Below are 23447 nucleotides of genomic sequence, written 5' to 3'. Positions count from 1 at the left end.
TTCCAGCCTTCTCCAAATGAGCATAGTGTTCAGCAGGCAGCTGAGGCAGTGTGTGCAGTTCAGTGGATGCCCTGTGTAGTTTAGCTGGTGTTTCAGCCAGAGACAAAAGCGGATCCCATTGATGAGGGCAGGCTGCATGGCAGATGCAGCCCAACACTGTGCTGCTGCTGCTGCGTGACTTCTTGCTGCTGAATTATTCTGCATGCCTTCGTGACAGTGCTATTAGAAGATTTGCTTCCTAGACAGAGAAACATATCAGCTAAAAGATCTGCACAGACATTTTCTTTGTGGGTTTTTTTTTTTTTTTTTTCTTTGTGTGTGTGTGCTTTTCAGCCAAACAGTACAGTGATTCACCTTGGGCACTTGCTGTGTACTGGTACTGGTGTGGACACAGCAGGATTGAGATCACATGGATAAAAGACATATCTTTTGACAACAAACGCAGCATAGATGGTCCTAATGAAGTGAAATTTCAGTATTTTACTGCTTATGTATAAGGGAATGTCACTTTTGAGTATCTCTGTAACATAGCAATGTGAGAATCAAGCCTAATTAATTTAATTGTTCTGAAATCTTTGTAGAAAAGCTTCTAAACTGTAAATAACTCCCTTCCTTCCTTTTCTTTTCTCCTTTAAAAAATAATCTGCACTGTTATCTGCAGATCTGTTGCATTAACTTCCTTTCTGTGCTTGATCATTATTTTCAGGAAGCAGAGAGCTATGTTAAGTTGATGTATTTCTTTAAAATTTAATAAAATTATAAGATACAGAAGCACGTATTGGCTGGTAAGGCTTGTGCAGTTAAAACAAAAATAAAGAATTTGCTTCTCATTTTGCAGTACTGACAAATACAGCATACCAGCACAGTAGAGATCTGTGATTTTTTTCTGTATTTCTGAATGAATTTCTTCAAGAAGTTACATGAAAGAGTTGTATCAATATCTTATCTCCTTTGAGAGGCAGTCAGCTTTTTCTGCATATTAGGTTCTTTATTGTCTTTATATTCCTGCATGATATTTTGTTTTCCTTGTTTTAACTCCATAAAAAATGACCGTATTGCACATTCACTAAACACCAAACATTGCTTTTTATAAAATGCATTGTGTAACTTGTTTGTTCCTGAGCTTCCTTATGGAAAGGATGTCCTGTGTTTGCTTACGTTCGTAGATCGCTGTACTGTCTCGTAATTTTTGTGAATGCCATTGCATGTTATATGCTTACACATGTACAGCACGTAAGCGATTTATCAGACTGCTCCTTACAGAGATGGCTTGAAATGAGAACTGGACTAAAACTAGAAGCAGGTGTGAAGTGAAGTTAGCAGATAGTCCAAAACAGGTAACATAACCGATTGGCAGGGTGTTCTGAGAGGGTAGGTGGTGTCTGCAGGGAGAAGGACGCGCATAGGGTGGTTGAGAAGCTGCAAGCATGTATGTCGGGCTCAGGGAGGTGCGGGGGTTACAGCAGCAGTGGCTGAGTAGCCTCCTGCCTTTCTGCTCATACTTCAAAACAAAAAAGTTGGATGATCAGGCTCTTCAGTAGGGTTTCTTTTAGGTACTTGAGGGTTCTGATTTGGAAAATCAGAATGAAAGGCTGCCCAGATTTTATGGCAGTTCTGTCCTGTGCTTGGCAGTGAGTGGTTAATGTGAAATCTTGTGATTCTATGCTGGGAGGAGAGCATGAGTGCTGGGAACGGGATACTGATGTAACTTACATGGAAGTTGAGGTTCTGCTTTGGAAGAAGCAGGCATATGCAGAAAAATGTTAGTACATGTTCACAGAAATGATGAATTAATTATGAATAAGCAATTTCACTTAATTTTTTTTTCTCTTTTTCCAGAACTACATTTCTCAAACTGCTTAAGTTTGTTTGCCCAGCCCTTTGTATAAGTGAATCTTGTAGTTGATGCAGAATAGTACGCTATCAGGCTGTGAAATAGAAAAGATAGGGATGGTTTCTAGATAAATATGATAAAAATAATTTTCCAGGATGTGGACGTAAGTACTACTGTAAAGATCATGCAGATGCTCATGACTGGTTTACTGAACATGATGTATTCTGTCCTGTTTGCAAAAGTGCCAACAGTGAAATGTGCTCTGACCCTGGCTTTGCATGCACTATTGCTTTAGGAATTCACCATTTTGCTTCACTTTAGGAAGTAGAGCTGCAGCATGTTACACATCAGCAAAGACTAAAGTGACTTTTGGGTGGTGTGGGACAGGTGAGGCTATGTCCAGGGTGATCTGCCCTATGCACTGGTAAGGAGCCGTAAGGTACGAAATCAATATACAGTGCTTAAGCTTGTTCTGAGATGCTCTTGTTCATGAACTTTTCTTGTTTCCTTGGGTACTTCTCATATTCTAGCCCTTTTTGATTAACTGTGAAATATTTTTAAGCTCTCAGTGGATATACTGCGTCTTCAGCTGCAGTGCTAACATTTAATAGCTCAGATTGGATGATGGTATAACGAATGTTATAATGTTTATTATAGTTTTTGAAGTTTTGTTAATGTGCTCAACCTCTTTGTCAGGTCACCATAAATAAAAGGGTGTTGCTTTGTAATTTTAAGTTTAATGTCTGGTAAATTACTGCTAGGTATGTGGTTGTTCTTAAAGTATAAAACATTATAGAATGGTAAAAAGGAGAGTTTGTCTATAGAAAGCTTTATTAGAGACTACTTTCTGCCTCTCCTGAGAAATTTTTATGGAGATGGAAGGGATGATGTGGTTTACAGTGCTGGATACTTTCATTAGTGCTGCACTAAGGGTTTTTTTTACCTTAGGTGTTTGTGCAGGTGAGAAGTATGTCTGTACCTGTTGGTGCATACCACTGCACTATTTTTCAGACCCTCCGACAAAAGCACCATATCAAGACAGACCAAAAGTGTGTATAGGCTTGGTCCTCGCTTATCCTGCTGCCAGGCCATTTTCCCTCCCCATCTTCGCAGTTTTAGCTGCAAAGGGGAGTGTGAGTGCTCTATCCCTAAGGAGCTGATTTAGCTCCTATCTGGCTGATTCTGCTCTGAGAAAGTTCAGTCTCACTTGTGAGATCCTTGGTTGTGGGGGAATGCTTTGGGAACTAAGCATGTTCAAAACAGGTCTTGCCTGAGCTCTGAGTTTGTATGGCAAGATTTGGTTTGTTTTTTTCTCTTCTTTCTTGCCTCAAGTAGGTTCTCCTTTAAGTTCCTCCTCTAGCTCTGTAGGACACAAGGATCAAGTAATCTTGGTGTATGCAGAGGTGGCATTAGCTCTTCTTGGGAAGGCTGCAAAGTGCCAATTTTCAAGACTTTTTTTTCAAGAGACTTTTGTCTCCTACTGTTTTCACATTCAGGGATGGATTCCATATCTAGAGTTATTCATTTTATGTAGCGTTAATTGATAAATATTCATCAGAGCATTGCTGAATTGAAGCCTGCCCAGCTTTATGTTTTTAGAGGCATATTTTCATTCCTTCATGCTTTCAGGAAAGGGAAGGACAATAAAATCTTCTCTTTAAAATGAAGTTAATATCCCTTTCAGCACTTACAGCTCCTACAAATCTTGTGTGTTCCTGGGCTCAAGAGCTTGTTTTAGCTGGACTGCTTTTTAGCACCGCTCTCCACATGTAATTAAAGTGCTTTGTGCATTGTACTTTGGTCCTAGTACAAAGAAAGCCCTGCAGCTTGTTTTCAGAGCAGTTTCTTCGCAGCCAGATTGGTCTTCTAAGCAAAGTGGTGTAACTGCACCTGACGCTGTGTTTGTGTAGTAAATGTTTGTAGAGCTCTGAGGGAGACCAGAAGCAGCATCTAGGTGAGTGCATTGCACTGGGACGCAGACGTTGGGGTTCTACTCCTTTGTTTGCAGAGATGGAAGCGACTGGTTCTTTTATAAGGCCTAACTAGATGTTTGTGAAAAGCTTTGAGACACTTTTGATTAACGACTATGCAGTATGTGATTATATCACACATAATAATAGTGGGTAGGAGGAGACAGACTGGCAGTATAATTCTTGCAGCATTGTGAAAACTTCAGGCTTTGTTCTTCAAACACAGTCTTTGCATTTAAACATGATTTTTCTCTGCGACTTGCCCTAGTCTTTATCTCCTCCAAATAAAAGATAAAATAAAATAAAACCAAGAAAGAAGCGTTTATCTACCTTTATTTGAAAAAAGAAAAAAAGAGGGAGTGAAGGAAGAAAAAGTGTTGGACATCTGTCTGCTGTTTTGGCTAGTTTAGTTGTGTGATATTTGAATGATCAGTGCTGTTCTGCTTTTACTAACGTCGGAGTCATGGTCTTCTCTGAGTTTGAGTGGGTGATGGTTTTGAACTTCAGAAATTGATTTTCCCCATTTTTCTGTTCTTCATTTTGCTGGAAGTTTTTAGTCACAAGGTTGCTGTACCCTATAATGTAGCCCAGGTTTTTGTGACAGAAAGATTTGTTCCAGGGGCTCATTTTGCAGCTGGGCTAAGCGGGGCTGGGGTTTGGGAGGAGGTGGGCTGTGGTGAAAGGGCCACTTGGGAGCCTGGCAGGGATGCAGTTTAAGTGTTGTCCAAACATGAGATTCTTCTGGATGTCCAGCAGTGCTTTCCAGAAAGCTTACAGCTCTGCAGAGGAACTGGTGGTGTTTTCTCCTACAGCTTCATTGAGATGTGATGCTCCACAGGGCTCACAGGCCTGTTTCTATGAGGGCAGGCAGGCAGCCTGTGCACGCTCCAGTCTTGTTGCTTCTGTTCTCCCCAGTATAACTTTATTGCCAATCATTTGATTCATAAACCAAGATCCCAGGAGTCACGAACAGCATGCTGGTAGCAGAAACCAGTGGACAGTTGGAAATTTACTCACTAATATACAGTGTAGCAATGCTTTCCTAGGCAAGAGGCCTATCAGAAAAATCACGCATGGCTTGCCACCTGGTTGGAGACTGCCAACAAGCATTTAACGTGTGTGCTCGTGTTTTTTCATGTTGTTTCACGTTCTTTGTTACTTGTAATGCTGGAATAATAACTGGGGACGCTCATTTTTATGGGCGCTCACCTGCGTGAGGTTTGTGACCTGCAGAAGGCTTTCCTCTCCGGTGGTTCCATCGTCAGTACAGTTTGGGAAGGAAAGCAGGTTGCTTTGGTAGAAACACAAGCTTATTCCCCAAAGGTCTTGTTCTTGCAATCTTTCTGAATTCTGACTTGGTGCCACCAAACAATAAATTTTTGCTTCCACTAAAAATTTGTATTTGTTTTTGAGAAGTGCAATATGGAAGCTGATGTTACTGCTAGTGGGTGATATTACTGATATTACTTACCAGTGGGTGAAGAAATTAAGCAGATTAAGCAGATCAACCTCTTTTAGAAACGAACGTAACCACCCCCAATGTTTTCCTGAGTACATGAAAAATATGCGTTGTCTGAAGTGAAGTGCCTTCTGGTATTGTCACTAATGAAGCACACTTTCACAGACAGGTTGACAGAGGGAATTTGGGTAAGAGCTGACACCCTGTAATCTATAGATGTGTTGTGGAAGACAGTAGACAGTTGTAGATTGTATTTTGGCCATGTGATTTTTTTTTTTTTTTAATATCTAAATTATAAGATTGGTATTCTATACATATATGGAAATAGATTTTGTTTCAGGCCTTTTAGGTTTGCCCATACTTGCTCTTTAGACTGCTAATGAGACTCAAAGTTGCTTAAAAGTTAATTTATCATGCAAAAAAAGTTAAACTGGAAGCAATAGCAGTATACTTCTTTCAGAGGATACAGCTCCATTTCATGTTTCTGGCAATGCTTCTGTAGAATTCTGTACTATGAAAAATAAGACACTTGTATGATATATATAAATTCCAAAACATAGAATGTGGAATAAATATTTCACTTAGTATGGAGAATTTGAGTATGAAAACAAGAATTTTCAAGTAACTGTGGAAAATAAGTGGCAAATGTTACAAAGGAGTGGAGAGTAAGATGAAAGGGGAGGTGAGCCAGAAATGTGAAGGTATGGCATGAACTGCTCTGAAGGGAGCTCAGTGGTCACAATCGTTTTCTTTGGATTGTGACAACGTGGCATCTGCAGCAGAGTTTTTGCTCTTAAATGAACTCCAAGCCTTCCTTAAAACCTGTCCATTTTTGCAAGTGATAGGTTTCTGAGACCTGCTGTTTCTGCTGTGCTATAGTTCTTTGTTTAACAGACTGAGAAAGGGTTGTACACTTCTTTGAAATGCAGGTGAAAAAAGATTCCAGGGTAGGTTCACATTTTAACTCATAAAATTTATTCTTTGTTGCAGTAGAACATTGACTGCTTTTTCTTACCAGTCAATACTTCCAGCTGTAATGAACTCTCTTTGTGGGGGAGAATAGAATAGCAGAGAATGCTCTGTTGTGAAAATATACAGAGTTTTCTGTAATAAGGAAATTTTGGTCAGTGGCAGGGCAATGTTTATAGTAATTACAGAAAATGAAAGACATCCATTTCTGATGAAAGATTTGGAGGATGTGTTGGGATTGTTGTATGCAGAGACCAGTGGTAATTACCCACTCATATTTCAAGTCACTGTACAATTTCAGTGATGCCAAAGTTTAGAAGCTGGTGGCCAAGGGATGATGAGAAGTTTATCACCAGCCGTTTTAATGGGTTGGTTTTCTACTTTTTTCCAGACTCCTCTATTTTTTTAAACTATAATAATATTAAATTCAGTGAAATTGAAACACTTTATCAGCCTAGTCATTTACATTGTAACCTTTGGCTTCTTTTCCCCATGCTCTTTCTTTCCTTGAATGCTGTACCTTAAGTATTGAGTTTCATTAATTAGCACTCATTCTTGCTTAAATCTAGCTGATGTTAATCTGTGTTAAAAACAAATATCAATTATTTTCTAATGGGATAACTCAAGGTTAAGCAGCAATAAGAGGATCGACAGAGAATACAGTATCACATGAAAATCACTCACAGTCTTACCAACCTTAAGGTAGATGCAACTTTATAATGTTTACCCTTCTCCCCTTCAGTATAAGCAATATTTTTGATACAGCGGTTGGAGAAAACATGCTCTGTGTGCAGCAGATGTTGATAAACACAACAGACTACATCTTGGTCACCAGTGATGTGTTTAGGGTAACATCTTAGTAAACTAGATTTTTAAAAATGAATTGTTTGCTAGAAGCAAACAAAGAAGGATTAGGTTTTTTTTTCTCACAAGAAACTTTGGTGGCAGTGGTGTAGTCGTAGGCAATGGTTTTTCTTTTTACTGTTAGAAAACTTCTCTGGTCTACTTGGAAAATGTATTACTTTATGATTCTGCCTGTAATCTTTCTCACTGTTATGAAATGAAAGGTAATGCTAGTATTCTCATCTTTCTAAAAAGATTTTTTTTTTAACTCAGAGTCCCGAATGCTATTCTGTTGAAGCATGTGTCAAAACAAGAGCCTGTGATGTAATGGAGACTTGGAAACGCTGCAGTTGTGCACTTTGAAAGTAAGTCAAAAATTTTCCAGTTTCAAAGATGACCTACTGAAAAAAAAAACAAACAAGATAGTTTGGCTTGTGCAATTGTAATTTGCTGCTTTGAAAGCCACTGCTACTTGCTTTTATATAAAGTTTGTGGTTCTTTTTTAATCTTACGTGTGTCAGCATTGCATCTGTTGGTTCCCTTTCTATTTGTGGATTTTGCAGGGTTAACCTGTAAATGATACCAGAGAGGCTGTTATCTGTGTTTCCTATATATTTCCTATTACCTGGGAAAAAGATCTGAATTTTTTAGTACTAGAAAGCAACAAATTCTTATGAAAGTATTTATACATGGCTTGAATTAATCTAACTTCTTTTGTTTAGAAGTTAATGAGATTTAGCTGGTTAAATTTCATTCCATTTGGTTTTTCAATGTCTTCTGCAGGAGAAGAGTATGACAAGAGTTAGTGCTGAAACCACTGCAAGGGGAGAGAAGTGCGTTCTATCATTACAAGTGTTTGAAAACTTAAGAGTGTAGTGCGACCCTTATTTGCATCACTTATGATCTGATACCACAAATATCTGAATATAGCTACATCTTGTTAGTTTGTTCATGTATATACACAATAAATTCATTTTCATGTATATGTATATAACCATAATTTTGAGGATATGCCACCAGCCTTAATGGCCCCATCACCAGAAGAGTGATTTGCAGAACTCTGGAGCTGGGTGTGAAAACTTCACTTCAATAGTATAACTGTTAGACCATTTTCCTAGTTACTGTGCCCGCTGTTTCATGTGCTATCACTTGGCCAAATGGCTGCTGTCTGCACATTATTTTGCATCTTATTTGCCAGGCAGTAGAGCCTTATGGAGGCTGTGTGTGGGAGATGGTGGGGAAGTCTCTGTAGAAGTGAAACGTGTCCTTAAAACTTCAAAGAATATCTTTTTGTAAGCGTAGGCTAATCTGTGATTTTCTCAGAGGGTATCCTGGCTTTCTGGAGTAAATGGAATTAGCCAACAGTGTTTATGGGGATAAGCTTGAAATGATGAGTTACGTGGTTCTTTTTAAAGGTTATTTTCTGATGGTTATCTTAAAGTATCGAAGGATGTAGGTTTTCTTTTTCTTTTTTTTTTTCCTTCTTCTGTCAAAGTTTGTATATAAACAGTAACAGCGTGGAGTAAAAAGCCTGAAAAATAAATAGGACAGCTGCTACTTATAGTAGAAGGGAAAATGTGCTTTATAATTCTTGCTTAAAAATTGGTTTTCTGGGATTTTTCACTAATTAATATTGTAAAGTAATTTTGCCTTTGGGATAATTTTTGCGGGTTGTAAATACTCAGAATATTTGACTTAAACGTGTGTTTTTCATGTGTTTGCAGAACTAATTCTTTAAATGTTCTCCTGACAGTTGATCATCTTGAATGGTGGTCGTAGTCAGTATTTTGCTTTTTAGAGCTACTCTGCTGCACCCTTATTTCTGGAAAAAAAGTAAAAATAGTCAGAATAACAGGACTGAACTGAGAAGACCTTGATGAGAAATTGTATGCTAGTTTTTGGGAAATAATCTGTTTTTTACCTTCTAAGGCAAAAAAAAAAAAGTTCTAATTGAATGGCTGTTGAAAGAACAGCTTTCCTTTTTTTTTTTTTTTTTCTTTGAAAAAGGGTTCAAATTTGAGTACTATGACAGATTAATTAGAGGATCTGTTGTAACCCACTGGAGGTGAGGTATTTGGATATACAAAAAAATGTAGTGATATCTTTGTTATTGGGAAGTTTAGAAGGAGTTTGACACTTAAGTGTGATGCTTCTCAGCCAAACAGAAGCATGTAAGCTTTTAAATTATTTTCCCCTTCTTTTTTGATATATATATATAAACAAGTGCTGTCACACTTAGGAATTGTTAAATGGATTGAATGTATTGCAGTCCTGCTGGACATGTTCATTTCTGGGGAAATGTTAGCTTTGTAGAAGTTCACCTTCAGCTGCATTAGGTTATGCATGGTATCTGACCTCATGACAGTCCTGGGCTGATCTTTCTCTCTCTCTGCCAATTAACTTAAGGTGTCCTCAGAAGGCATTAATGACTTTCATGTTAACAACAGTATTTGTAACTGTTTAGCTGGGTGTTGCCCTTGAAGGGAAGTAGAGATCAGCGGAGGATGGCAGGACATCTGCAGCGTGGCCCGTGCAGGTGGTGGTGCTTGAGAGTCAGGTCACAATGCTGTGAGGGAGATCTCAGGGATGCTGTGATGTACCCTGGGTAACTTTCTTGTAATAATCCACTCCCAATGTCATTTAAAAATAGGTTTGGTTTGGCTTTTCCCATTGCCAATCAAAGATGAGTGTTAATAGCTTGACTGGCTTAGGCTGATGGAAAGCATTTCTGGTTGGTTTTGGAGGGTCTTAAATAAAAGCATGAGTATGCAAGTGCAGTTGTTGGTACAGATTTCTTTTACTTGTGGGAATGGTCATTTTTAAGTCTCTTCCAGACATGGCTTTTGTCTGCCTGCAGTATCTTGCCTAAGACCAAATCTTTTCTAGCTCAGGTGCGCGTACTATGAGGGAGGCAAGGGGTCTGGCTGTGGCTGCAGCCACTTGAACCAGCTGGAATGTGGAGAATTGCATACCATACTGAAGGGCAACTTGACATAGTTCATGAAGATCAGAGAGAAACAAGCAATCCAAAGAGGGCATTGCACAACAGAAAATGTGCATCCTTAACTACATGGCGTCTTTCCCTCAGGCTGAAACAATGCAGTTTCAATGTTAATGGCCAAATCCTCACAGTACAACAAGTAGTTTAGGTAATTATCTCAGGAGCTGTCTTTGTTTTTGCTGCACCTAATGAAGTAGGCTCTGTTTGTGGTTTAATTTGTTATGCACTATGGTAATAGAAATATTTCTAAGTGTTTAATTCTTACTATGTATGCTTGAAAATCACAATCAAGGGAAGTTTTTATGTCCTTTGAGGAACGTTTTGATGCTCTTATTCCTGAAATCTAAGTACTGTTTTGCAATAAAATTAAACACTTTGTGCTACACCCTGTATTTCACGTAGCTTGTGTTCCCAAGTGTGATGTTTGTAGTCAGTAATTGTTCTGTTACTATTCAGATATAACTGATTTTTTTATTTGTTATTCTATTTTTGAAATTTGCATGGTATGCGATGTCAAAGCGTTGATTTATCATCTAACTGTCTAAAGACAAACTGTCTTGAGTCAGGTGGCAGAAATATCCATGGGATTTTGTAACTGACTTGGAGAGAGAAACGTCATCTGCTGTAGTTGTGTGTGCCCACATTCTCCCTTTGAGAATTTACCAGTGTGATTATATAATGAATTTCTTGGGTTTCATTGGCCCATTGAGGGAGACTTGAGCACTTCATTGTGACTGGATGGATCTGAATAATGGACAAGCCTCTCTTGCAGAGGGACCTGCAAGCTAAGCTGCTCAAAGTTGAAAGCAAATCTTTCCTCTTCTTTCTGAACTGACATCTGAAAGAAATGAGATTAGCTGAAACTTCAGCCCTGTTTCACGGATTTTAAAAATAGAATGAATGAGGGAAATCCCTCCTTGAACCAGAGCTACATAAAGAGATTCTTCACAAGTAACACATTATCCTTGCTCTTTCTACTCTATGCATTTATGGTCAGTGTGAAGGTGGAAATGCTGAATGGAATGGCTGTTTAATGCATTTTTCTCTCATACCTATGGAAACAAGAATTTATCTATCTAAATTAATTTCACTTTCTTCATATGAGATATTCACTGGTTTCACTAATTCATTTGAAGTAGGAAACTAACGGTATAAATGTTTAAAAGGAGTACTGGCCTTATTAATTCAGTGCTCAGAGGAAGCAATATCACACTTTTTAAGGCATATTATAAACTTTTTCCTGTGAGCCTTTACCACAAGTACTTTTTACGTAAATATATGTCTGCCCATGTTTCAGGCTGGAAATGTTATGCCGTAGAAAGTGAGAGGTAGTAATCACACACTGCCAACTGATGGTATGTGAAATGGAAGGTGGAACTTAGTGCAGCTCCTGTTAGCTGGAAGCATCAGTTATGCTATGAATGTGTGCTTTAGGTTGGCTGTGTCATTCTCTGGCTGTTCAGGAGGACCCCTAGTAGAGTGCTCTTTAGTTCCGTTTTCTAAAGAGCTCTCCAGGCTATCTGTTGTGAAGAGACACTAGAAATAAAAAGATACTCCATGAGCTAATGTGATGGGAATCACAGCTGGGGAACGTTACTTTTTAGATTATCTCCAAAATCCCCCATGTACCTTCTTGCTTCTGAAGTGATTGTTCTTTCGAGGCCTTTATTATGTCAATCTTGACTCACTTCTAATCTTCTCACTTAGAGAAATAACATTATAGCTATCCTCTTAGGATCCTCAGAGTTGATATTGTTCAAAATCTCATGTGACTTCTTTGTTGCTCCTCTTTTAGAGGTCAGGATAGTTCTGCCTTTAAAACCCTTTCAGAACTGTCTCTGGGTGTTTGCTGTTCTAGTGTATACAGCTTTGATTCTGAGTGTAGGAGGGGAAAAGGGAAAAACATTCATGCATATGAATATGTATTTCATATATTCAAAGATACATTGATATATACATAGGATTTATGTGGATGTGTGTATGAAATCAAAGCTTCTCATAAAGCACGCAGCTACTGAGATAGAGATGAGTTATGTTGGTACAGGTTTCATTCATGCAATGATTGTTAGGAAGAGTAGGTATTTCTTGGTATAAAAGAAAGCCAAGGCACTTATAACTATAAAACTTTATGTAATGATACAGTTTTTCTACAGCACCATGTGGACCTTCTCAATAGCATTACATTAGAATTAAAATTTTAATTGCTTGGAAGAAACTTAGGCAAGCTGGAGCATGGACACTGTTTCTTCTTGTTCGTAGGAGTAGGGAAACAAACCAGTCAGATCTCTTTTTCTGCTCTAAGGCTGTTACAGGTGAGGCAGCAACTACATTGATCCAACCTAAGAGGAAGTACTGACAAAAATCTTTTCCATCAAGGATGACCTGCTCCCATGGATTTGCAGTTTAGATGCAACTTGTATAGTGGAAAGCTGATGCGTATGTTCATAGTAAATGTGATACCTCACAGCAGAGACAGGTTTATTCAAAGCTGCATCTTGAAATAGCATTAGGTTTGACATTCAGGGAAAGTATACACATTCCATAGTTGCTTTGTTCTTTTTCTTTTTTGCATGTTAGAAAATGCATGCTTCATTGATAAAAAATAATAATGGAGAAATTAAATTGGAAACAGTTGCTTTTCTAATTAGCTATGATAAAAATCAATTCTTGACCGTGAAAGTGAGAAATTTTGGATCTAGATTTCCTTCTTGCCTGTTTATCTCTTGCCCAACGTTTTGTGTTAATTATATCAGAACGAATACTGCTCTCGCCTCTGATGTACACTGCTCCTGTCTAATGAAGAAAATATCTGTTAGTAATACAGTAAGTGTAAACTAGGAAAATCCATTGTGAATACTTTCATAAGAGAAGTAAGTAATTATTGTGGTGATAAACTTAGGGTACTACAGTCAAAGTAGTGTCATTTTTAAAGTGTGGACTGGCAATCTATTGGACAAATTGTAGTTACATGAAGGTTTACTATTAGTCTGGCTAATACAGAGAAACATGTGGCTTGTTGGAAATAGATTTCTATCAGGTGGACATTGAAAAGTCCTATGTTAAGTGATTTGAAGGGACCACTAGAGGTCATGCGCTTCAGTGCCACAACCGAAGCTGGAAGAACTTGGAAGTTAGGCAAGGCTGCTCTAGACCTTTTCTAGATGAGGGTCAGCTATTTTTAGGATAAGTTCTTCCAGGCTCTCCAGGCAGACTGAGGCAGTTTGTGCTAGATGTTTCTGTGCTGCTCAGGGAACAAGCCGCTCTGTTTTCTTTTTAGCACTTGATTTCTGTTTGGCTGTTTAGGTAATGAAGACTTCTGAATTCTTAAGTCTGAAATAACTGTCCGGCAGGGTTTTTGGTTTTCTCAGTGCTGGAAACAGTCAAAGCAGGTGTTTCATGGATAATGCAATGAAAAGATAGAAAGACCTGACAGAATTGAAAGAAGCTGATTATCTGTGGAGTGATACGTTGAAGTTAAGAATTATTTGTACTTGAACCACTTTCCTTGAACCACACTTTTCAATCTTTATGACCTCGTATTGTCCTTACTTTTGATATGATATACGCAATATTTATCATGCAAAAATCTAGGCTGTTTTTTAATATTCATAGTTACTCCATTTTACTATTCCTCTTTATTCTGTTTTTTAATTAATGCTTGACTTAACTTATTAAGAGATGGAACAGTCAGAACTGAGATTCATGTCAGAAATAGATATCTAATTGTTTGCTAAAAGTTTCCTCAGCTTTGGTCTAAACCTACTTGCCTGGAAAGCAGCATTGTCTTAATGACCTGCTGCTACTCCTTGGATGACTGCTCCTATCACTTGTTAATCTAGAAACCACTGAGGGGCAGGAATGTCTGTTATTTAAACTAGTAAACGTAGTAAACAAGAAAACCCATTTTTGTCGTGATTTACTGGTAGTATGTTTGCTTAAAATAAAGTAGCACTTTTAGCAATAGTAAGTTGCTGAGTTTGTGTCCTGGATTGGTGGTTTTGGGCATACCTGTAAAAAGCATGAGACCATAAGTGTGGAGAACCACGCCACTCTGGTTGTGAACTGGCAGCAACTGACTTTCTTCTTTGTGTCTTGGCAGAGAGGATCTGTTGAGACCAGTTTGGGTAGTACTTGTGCTTGAATGGTTCCTGTCCATCTTGGGTTGTCTGCTAGAATAAATTGCAGAATTGTACAAGTCTCACAATTGGATGCCTAACAGATAATAGCACAACAGTCAAGTTGAGACTGTCCCACCGAAAAACCATTCCTAACCTTATGGTGAGTCTCCCATCTGAATCTGTTTGCATTGCCATGTCCAGCACAAACACTGCAGCTCTTGCTCCTGTTCTCCGTTGCAGCAGAGGGGAGCAGCGAAGCCTGCCCAGCTTCTACAGCTGTCTGAAGGCAACAATGTCAGCTGTAATAGCTAAGATGAGTTCCAAGGGAAAGGAATCTGCTAAGCTGGAAAATTTAATTTGGCAGTAGATTTTATGTTGGTATTCCTAGGGAACTGTAAGCCAGTGTTATGGGGGGGGGAGGAGTAGGGTTGGAATTGCAGTTTAGGAAATGCATGGAGCTTTGAAATTTAAGTAATAAGAAAACCAATCACCTCTGTGACCTGAGGTGGGTATGCAGGTCTAGGTTTAAAGCTTAGTCACAAGATGAAAGAAGCCATCTGTCAATTCTTCCAAAGTCTAATCATTCCTGTAAATCACTGCTGGAGCCTGTTCTTAACAGGTGACTGAGCTAAAGCTCTGAAGGGTTCTGTTTAAAATAAGTACTGCAAAAATGTATCTATAATCTAGATTTTATCGATTTCTAAATACGTGTTAAAGTTGTAATGCTAGGCATTGTGTTCCCATCTGTTACTGTAATTTTGTAGACAGTAACTTTAAAGAGTTTTGGCTTGAAATTTAATCTTTAAATGTTATTTCTTTAATGTTTGATACTTACTGTTTTTCTGAAAAATAGGAATTCCGGTGTTTAAAAGGACCTCTTTCCCAGGTCCTTTCTGCCACTACCCAAATGTACAAACTCACAAACTGCCCATTCTTTCCTCTTTTCAGTGAGGTTAGTACTGTCAAGGCTTCTCATAGGCTGCCTTGTTAGTGTCAAGTATTCCACTGAAACTGAAATTATTGTTTGTTCTTTTTTTTTTTTTCCCCAGTATGAAAATGTGTCTTAGTTTCAGGGTGTACTAATCTGCTTTTCAATTAAAATGCACCTTACAATAAATAAAGATACTGCCCTGACTTTCCCACTTTGGCAGAAGTTTTTTCCTAGGAAACATTCAGAAATCAGGTTCTTAAGTGAAAGTGAAAGCAAGTGCAAATCAAATGAGGCCTAAACTTTTGAGGGGCTGCCCCGTGATACGATGTGCCCGTGTGTCTCATGAAAAGCTGTGCTGGTATGTTTGCATTTCCAATTTTTTTGGCTCCTTTTTGTTAAGGAGTGGGCTCCATATTTGATCTACAGGTTATTTGTTTGGGGCTAAAGTTTGGTAATATTGCTTAAACACTCAAAAATTTAGACATAGGGTTGGTCTCTAAACTGACCTGTTGTTTAGCTGACAGTTTTGTGTAGTCAGGTTCAAATAATTAAAGCTGTATCATGTTTAGGTTTTTCAAAATTAAAATACAAAACAACTCCTTTTTCTTTCATATCTCTGAACCCAATTTGTCCATGTGCATTAAAAGTTGGTCTTATTGGAGCTCTTTTTGTAAAATAATTGTCACTTTTATGTGTTTCTTATTTTGGTGAAAGGCATACCTTGTTGCCCATCAGTCTTCAGCCTGTGTTTTTTTCCTGCAGTTCTTATTCACTGTTTGATACAAATAATTTAACAGTGCAGTAATTAAGTTAGGAATAGGGCTGCTTTGTAGGGGTTTCTTCAGAAGGATACAGAAATGCAGGTAGAAGGGAGTCTGCAGTAGAATGGTCCAAGTAGCATGGGTATGAGCAAAGCTAGGTCAGACTTTAGGTCAGCCCTACTAAAGAGAATATCTCAGAACTGGGATAAAATCCAAAGTGATACCAGAGTTAAAATCATCTGTTGTATTGGTAATGGAAAGAATCTGAGGTTGATGGAGGTTTCAAGCTAAGTGCTTGGGGTATCACAATCCAAATCCTATTGATTATTCTTGCTACCTGTGTTTTTGTAGTTAGATAATTAGAATTCTTATGTAGACTTAAGTATTTTGATATAAAATGTATTAGAAGGACCACAGATGTCATATTTTAACATGTTAAAATCTCCATTTTGAAAGATACCTGTTTTCCTTTTAAAGCGAGATTGAAATACCAGCGTATAGGCACTTAGTATCTACAAGTTGGGTCATTTAGGGTCTAACAGTTGTATTTATTTGTTTCCCTAACCTGTTTGCTTTTTCTCGTCAACAGGAAGGGAATTGGAAATGCGTGACAATCCCAGAGAACAAGATAATTTTAGTGACTCATTTGCTTATGCTAAAATTTACTGTGAATAGGTTCAATGCTGATTGACTTGTGGCATGACTTAAATGAAATTCTGGCTATTTGAAAATTGTGGCTAAAAACAATTAACATGAGGTCTGGTTTTGACTCTGCCTTACATGTTCCACCATGTTACCAGAGGTAACTTTCTTCAGTCCTGTTAGGAGCACTCACGCGCCACTTCCACGTATTAAAAAATGTTCCAAGGGTGAGGCTATGAAAAGCAATACTGCTGTCTCTGTTGCTTCATTTCTATCCAACCACAACAATTTTGCTCTTGAATTTTAGATCAAAACTACAGCCATAGGGAGTGCCAGGCCTGAGTGATGTGATGGACGCACCCAGGGCGTATGCTCAGGGAGTATCAGGTGTTTATAACTCCTACTCATGATGTTTCATTGGTTTATCTTAGAAGAGAATAATATCTCCTAACTCATCTGTTTTTACCCTTAGCTGCCTGAAAAAGGAAATAGCAAAAATCTTCTAGAAATGCAAAATCTAGAATTATCAGTGGGGGAAAAAAAGGCTAATGCCCAGACAGTTTTAACTGCATTGGCACTCAGCTGAATCTTACTGATACAGGGTGTGATATAGCTGCCAGCTAGGAAAGGACATGGGATAGGGGAAGCTGTTTGTATGTGAGCCAAAGCAAACAGCTGCTCAGGTGATCCTGGTGGGGCTGCGTGAGCCCTTCTTATACCACATTAGTGGATCTCCACTTAATTGAGAGTGTGTCTGGGATTGGTAGCAGCATGTATTGCTGAAAATAATTTTTTTTTCCTAAAAGATAACCTTATTTAAGAGACATGCAGACTTTTACATTTACATTTATTAAGCAATAAAGTGTGCTGTTCGTTTGGTCTGGTGTGGCTAGTAGATAATTCCACTAGAAGCGTCTCCACTAGGCATACTGGGAGAGACTTGGATGGATAAGTGAAGAGAGATTCCTTGCTTCGTTTGTCAGTTATCATAAAAGAGTTCTTTTGTATTACCAAAATGAGTTAGAAAGTTTCAGCCTTTCATGAGAGATTCACCATTTTTTACAGGGTGATATTTTCTTTGGATTCACTGTTGATTTTTCATTTCCAATTTTTTTTTATTTATTAGTCTTTTTTTCCCCAAGCCTCATATTTGTAAAGGAAAAGTAAGGCAACATGCTTGAGATTATTTAAAAAACAAAACAAAAACAGCAGTAAAGTAAAACAGAAAATCCCAAACAAATAGAAACCAATGAAAAGCTAACCTGTCAGCCTATCTTATTTGAGAAGGACACAGACTTGAAGTTTCTCAAGCCAGTGTTTTCTGTGTCTTTCCCCATCGCCACCCAAACTGAAGCTTCATTTGGACCTGCATCATCTCTTTATGCATCAATTGTATGCATAAGGTATCACTTTTTAATACTTCATAGGTTCCATAAAGGATCAAAAAAGACAAGGATCTCTTGGAGAGAGTCCAGCGGAGGGCCACAAAGATGGGGAAGGGCCTGGAGCATCTCCCCTATGAAGAAAGTCTAAGTGAACTGGGTCTGTTTAGCCTTGAGAAAAGATGACTGAGAGGGGACCTGATCCAGGTCTGTAAATATCTAAGGTGTGAAAGGCAGAGTGGTGAGGCCAGACTGTTTTCAGCAGTGTGTGGAGACAGGACGAGGGGAAACAGCCAGAAACTGCAGCATAGGAAGTTCTGCACAAATGTGTGCAAGAACTTCTTTACGGTGAGGTGACGGAGCACTGGAACAGGCTGCCCAGGGAGGTTGTGGAGTCTCCTTCTCTGGAGATATTCAAGACCTGCCTGGACACCTACTTGTGCGACCTGGTGTAGGGAACCTGCTTTGGCAGGGAGGTTGGACTCAATGATCTCTGAAGGTCCCTTCCAACCCCTACGATTCTGTGATACTTTTATGAAAGCTCAGACTTGTGACTCAATACCTAGTTTATGTAACCTAGATATACCTTGCTTGGTACAGCAAAGAGCAACTTGAGACACTTCAGAATGTTTCTGACTTGTGAAACCATGTTCACAGCTTTTAAGCCACAAAAATTTGAATCTCTTCCGGATGAAAGTGGTAGACATAAGCACATCTGAAACTTCTTAACATCATCAAGCATGCTTTTCTAATTTTTCCTTAACTCTTTGTGGTGTAATTGCTGTTTACTTGTTGGACAATGAAGTGAAGCTGACAGTCTGCTGCTGATTGTTTGCAAAAGAGTGCTATGCTCTGAAAATTATGTGGTGGGATATTTGTGACAGGATTTGCTATTAATGCCGTGAAGTATCTAAGAACAGTGTATTGCATTTCTCCTACTTGGCGCTGGAATGTCTTGAAAATTTATCTTTGAGTAAAAACGGGTTTTTGCATTCCTGGTGTAAGTTTAGAGAAATAAAATGCAAGAAAATAGAAAGGTAGTTGTATTTTATGCTCAGTGCATCTTAAAGATAATGTCTCCTGATAAATTCACTGATTTGAATCCTACTGCAGAGCTTATTCATTCCTGAAGTCAACTTGTGCAGTCTCTCAGTGAATACAGAATTGGGAAATCATGGGAATGTTTTTTATGTTTTATCTATAGTACGTTGGTGCTGAGGAGTGAGTGATTGTGTATTCAGTGGTAGTGGTAATGCAGAAACAACGTTGCACTACAGTTCTTTTTTTTTTTATTCCTTGCACAACCCTGCATATGTATTAATTTAATATGAAATTGCTAGCTTTGTCATGTGTCAGTTGCTTACCTGGAAGTAACTTTTGAGCTGCATCTCTGGCGTCACTTCTCATTAGATGGACTAAATTCCATTATGTTAGTACAGTGTGAGTAATGTTGGAGAACAGAGGAAATACCTTTTAGTCTTACCATGAAAAGAGCAGCTTTTTTTTTTTTTTTCTTTGAGTAAAGGCTAATTTTCATGAGCAGAGTATTAGAATGCTGTTGTAAATTCCTGATACTCTACAGGGCTTTTTGTTTCTTTTTCCTTTGTGTATTTCGAAATTATCTAGGACTGTTGCAGAAAGCAACAGTACTTTCCTTTGAGTAACAGAAAAAAGCAAATAGTTCTGTTTTAAAGTATTTTCTATTTTATACAGTTCAGCAGAAATTGTTTTGCTATAAGAGTCATCAGCAAAGCTAAACTAGAATGAAAAGCATGGAATAGTTAGTACAGTGTATTAGGGTGAGTTAAAGGTATTCCAGACAGTGTCCGTGAGAAGCTTTGAAAGGTCAGCTGTTATGATAGCCTTGTTATTTCTTAAATCAGTTATACACTGTTTTTTCTTATTGTCTGTTGATTTACAGGTTTTTTTTTTGTCTTGTTTTTTTTCTTTTGGAGTGATGTTGATGTGCTTTTTACTGAGCACCTGCTGATGTGTTCAAATCCCATTATGATAATTTTATGGTCAGCTTTAATATTTAGTGTAAATGAGTCAAGCTGGTGCAAGGCAAATTGATAAGCAGATTGATATTGCAGGAACGTATTCTGTTTTGGATGTTCTGTATATACTTTTTCCCCCCTCCCTATTGGCTTTTTTAAGATCTTAGAGAAGTCTCTAGGCTCAGTTTTCCTTTGATAAACTATCTACCCTGAGGGTAATGTTAGTTTCTGAATGTAACAGCACTTGTGAATGGTCCAGCTAACTTCAGAAAGATGATTGCACGTCTGTTTTTCGGTCTGGTATTTTAGTAGTTGTTTGTCAAGGGTTATTTAGCATTGTTAGCTAGGATTGTCATGGATGGGGAAATGAATCAAATTTGTCTTGCTGCTGGGAGCCCAAGTTTGAGAACTGTTAATGCTTTCTGTGTTCTGTACTGTATTTGAGTCATTAGTAGGACCGCAAAGATCAGCTGGCAAGCAGGTCTCTTTGAGCCACTCGCTTCCCTAATTGCCAAGAGGGAAACAATTTTTTATTTAATTTTAATCTGACATAAGATGAGAATGCAGTTCTTTGAGCCACCAAAGCTAAAATCCTGCACTAGCCTTTAATGTATATTCATACATAAAAGCTGTTTAATTGGTTTTGTTTGCCTATGTCATAAATTAAGTGCAAAGTGTCCTGCCTTATCCCTTTCTGATTAGATCTGCAAATCCAATCCTTTATAAAGGGTACGTTCTAAACAACTATGATTGCTACTTTGGTTGCATCTTTTATGAAAGCTTTTTTAAAAGCAGGAGGGCTTATCTTAGATTTAGTTTTCACACATGTAGCAAGTATCTGTCCCTGCTTACTGTTTCACAACTTACTCCAATTTAACCTGCTTTTTTTCAGGCTTGTCCCCTTTTCTCTCAGCTGCAAGCACCTCCTAAGGTATCAGCATGTAGCATGCTACCAGTGGGAGGAAAAGTAAAACCAAGCATCTTATTCAAAATAAGTTCTTACAAATATCATAGTGCACAAATATTTAATCTCCAAACTGGTATCCCCCATAAGTCTGGATTGTTAATTTTTTTTTTCTTAGAACTTGATTACAAGTTGTTTCCTCTCTGTTTTTCTTGAAGTTTGTTTCCAAAATCCTGCTTGACTTTCTGTGCATTATTGCCACCAGCAGGTTGGGTAGTAGTGGCATTATAAATGTGTGATAGGCATAGGTGTCAGTGCCTCTGAATATTTGTATTGTACAACTATAAGTAATTTTGTTGAACCCCTTTGTTTGCCTGCAGATGTGTATAGCCACACAGAGAGGCATGCCATGTAATGTGGGATTCTTGCTATGCCAGGTAAAGTGTATGTCAAGATGCAAGCAACTTTATTTTTTTTTAACTACCTCTGCATACTGGAGTACTCAATTATCTCTATGTTAATAGAAACAATACTTCTGTTGACTTTCTTTGTCCAAAGAGGCTATGATGTAGTCTTACCTTGTACCTTCAGTTATTATAGACTTTCTATATCTGACGTCAGCTTATGGTGCTTGCTAAGTCCGCCAAATACAGCATTTGCTGCTATGAATTTATTTTGCTTTAGTTCAACATTTTTTTTCTGCTTAGCTTGTCAAGTAGAGGACGTGGTAAATCAGCTAATGTAATGCCTTTTTTTGTCTGTGTGTGTCTGGGATTAGTTAAATTATCCATGTTTTGTTCTCAGCACAGCAAAAGGATGCATTTTGAATAGATGTATTCTTTGGATTCCTGATTAAAGGTTAGAGTGACACAATCAACCTGAGCCGAGAAATCATGTGAAATTTCACATTTTGCTGATACTTAGCCATTTTCCCTCCTGTGTCAGAAATGCTTGTACCAATGAACATATTTGAATGGAATTGATCAGATTGCAGGAGATTTTCAGATAACTGCATTTTCCTTCTTTCCCTTCTGCAAAATAAGTGGTATAAGTGAGCCACTGCAGTGTCTTGCATTGCCCTCCAAAACCAATTATTTATTATTGAATGTTTGTTTTATTCTGTAAATATTAAAGGAAGGCAGCATTCTGCTTATTTGTAGTTCGGTATATTTAGTGAAACTAGAAATAAGTGTGAATTTAAGTTAGTGTAATGTAGATTTAGTTAGAATTAAGAATTGGGAAAAAAACTCCTTTTTATAAATAATTTCTTTGGATAATGAGAAACTAGAATAATGTAAAAAGAAACTTGCTTTTGTCTATTAGGTGAACTGGCAGATGATGAACCCATAATTTGTATTAAGAATATGACCCAAGCTCTGAAGTGTTTTTGCTTCTGTGACCAAAGCTTTGCAGGTGTGACTGCATGCTGTCAGTACTGCAGTTGTGCCTGGTACCCCGGAGAATTCAGACTGCTGTCGTGGTGGAAACTTCAAGGAGGAGTGTTTGGAGCATCAGGAGAAGTAGCCTGAGAAATCCTGTTTAGAGTTGGTTCTTTCTTTATTTGAAAATGTATTTATGTTTTACTTGGTTGCATTTTTCAGTCTGCAAATAGCTGCTTTCACCTGCTTCTCAGAGAGGCCACCTGAGACTCAAAGCTTTTGTCAAACTGGCCTTTATTAGTCATTGTTTTCCTCATTTGAATCATTTTCCTTCTCTTCTGTTTCCTTAAGAATTGACAATTGTAGAAATGTGTCATAAATAGCAAACTGCAATTTAAACCATCACATATAAATACATTTTCCTAGGAAAATCCTTATTTAATGCATAGGGACACACGCAGCTTTTGGGATATACTGCTTTTTTTTTCCAAGTGATGACCAAGAAAAGAATTGCAGAAGGCTGGCCTAACTGATGCTGTAGATGACTGAGTATCTTTCAGTGGAAGTTCTCTTCCCTAAACATTTGAAAGGGGAATAGTATGGTTACCACCGATGACTCTGGCAGCAGTAGCCACATGAACTGCGGGAATGTAAATGAACTGTGGATGAAATGTCTATTGCACCTGAAATACAAACCAGTATCCACCTCTTCTAGACTGACAAGTCAGCATCTTGTGTGCATACACGTGCATATATACATAGATATACATATATATATGGGTGGGTTTAGAAATGCAAGCAAAAGATATCTGAAAGATACATCTTTGTTCCAGAATTGTGAAATGGGATAATTCTTTTTCTAAAAGATGCACTGAGTGCTACACCTCCAGCACCCCAGCTGAAGCTGCAGCTCCTGTCTCAGCGTGAAAGCCAAACTTTCACCTAACAGCATGCTGGGAGATTGCACTTCCATCTCTTTGGCAAGGTTTACAGTGAATTTACAAAGTTTATCTGCTATTTTCTTATGCTCTGTACAGGTTATTACTAACTACCTGAATTTGTTGCCTTTAAAATGGAACAAAACAAATGCTGTTTCATCATTAAGCACTGGATAGGAAACATTTGGAAACAGGTGTTGAAAGTATAAACAGCCAAGTAGGAAAAACTTGAAATGGTAGTCAGCACATCTGTTTTATATATGCTATAATATTTGCATGTAAAATAATCCAGAATGATAAAAAAAAAAATAGGGTTTTT

General features: G+C 38.1%; 1 protein-coding gene across 3 annotated transcripts in view; it reads left to right on the top strand.

The window, feature by feature from the left end:
• The first annotated feature begins 7350 nt into the window (after nt 1-7350).
• The window catches only part of SIPA1L1 (signal induced proliferation associated 1 like 1), a 152899-nt gene continuing 136802 nt past the window's right edge, over nt 7351-23447 (top strand). For all 3 annotated transcript variants that reach the window (XM_019615609.2, XM_010711501.3, XM_010711500.3), the window contains exon 1: nt 7351-7440. The gene's annotated coding sequence lies outside the window, so the exon portion shown is untranslated. The remainder of the gene's footprint in view (nt 7441-23447) is intronic.

The sequence above is a fragment of the Meleagris gallopavo genome, chromosome 5 (assembly GCF_000146605.3).
Source record: "Meleagris gallopavo isolate NT-WF06-2002-E0010 breed Aviagen turkey brand Nicholas breeding stock chromosome 5, Turkey_5.1, whole genome shotgun sequence".
NCBI classification, from domain to species: Eukaryota; Metazoa; Chordata; class Aves; order Galliformes; family Phasianidae; genus Meleagris; species Meleagris gallopavo.
The sequence above is the reverse complement of the archived record's forward strand: the minus strand, read 5'-3'. Positions and strand labels throughout refer to the sequence as shown.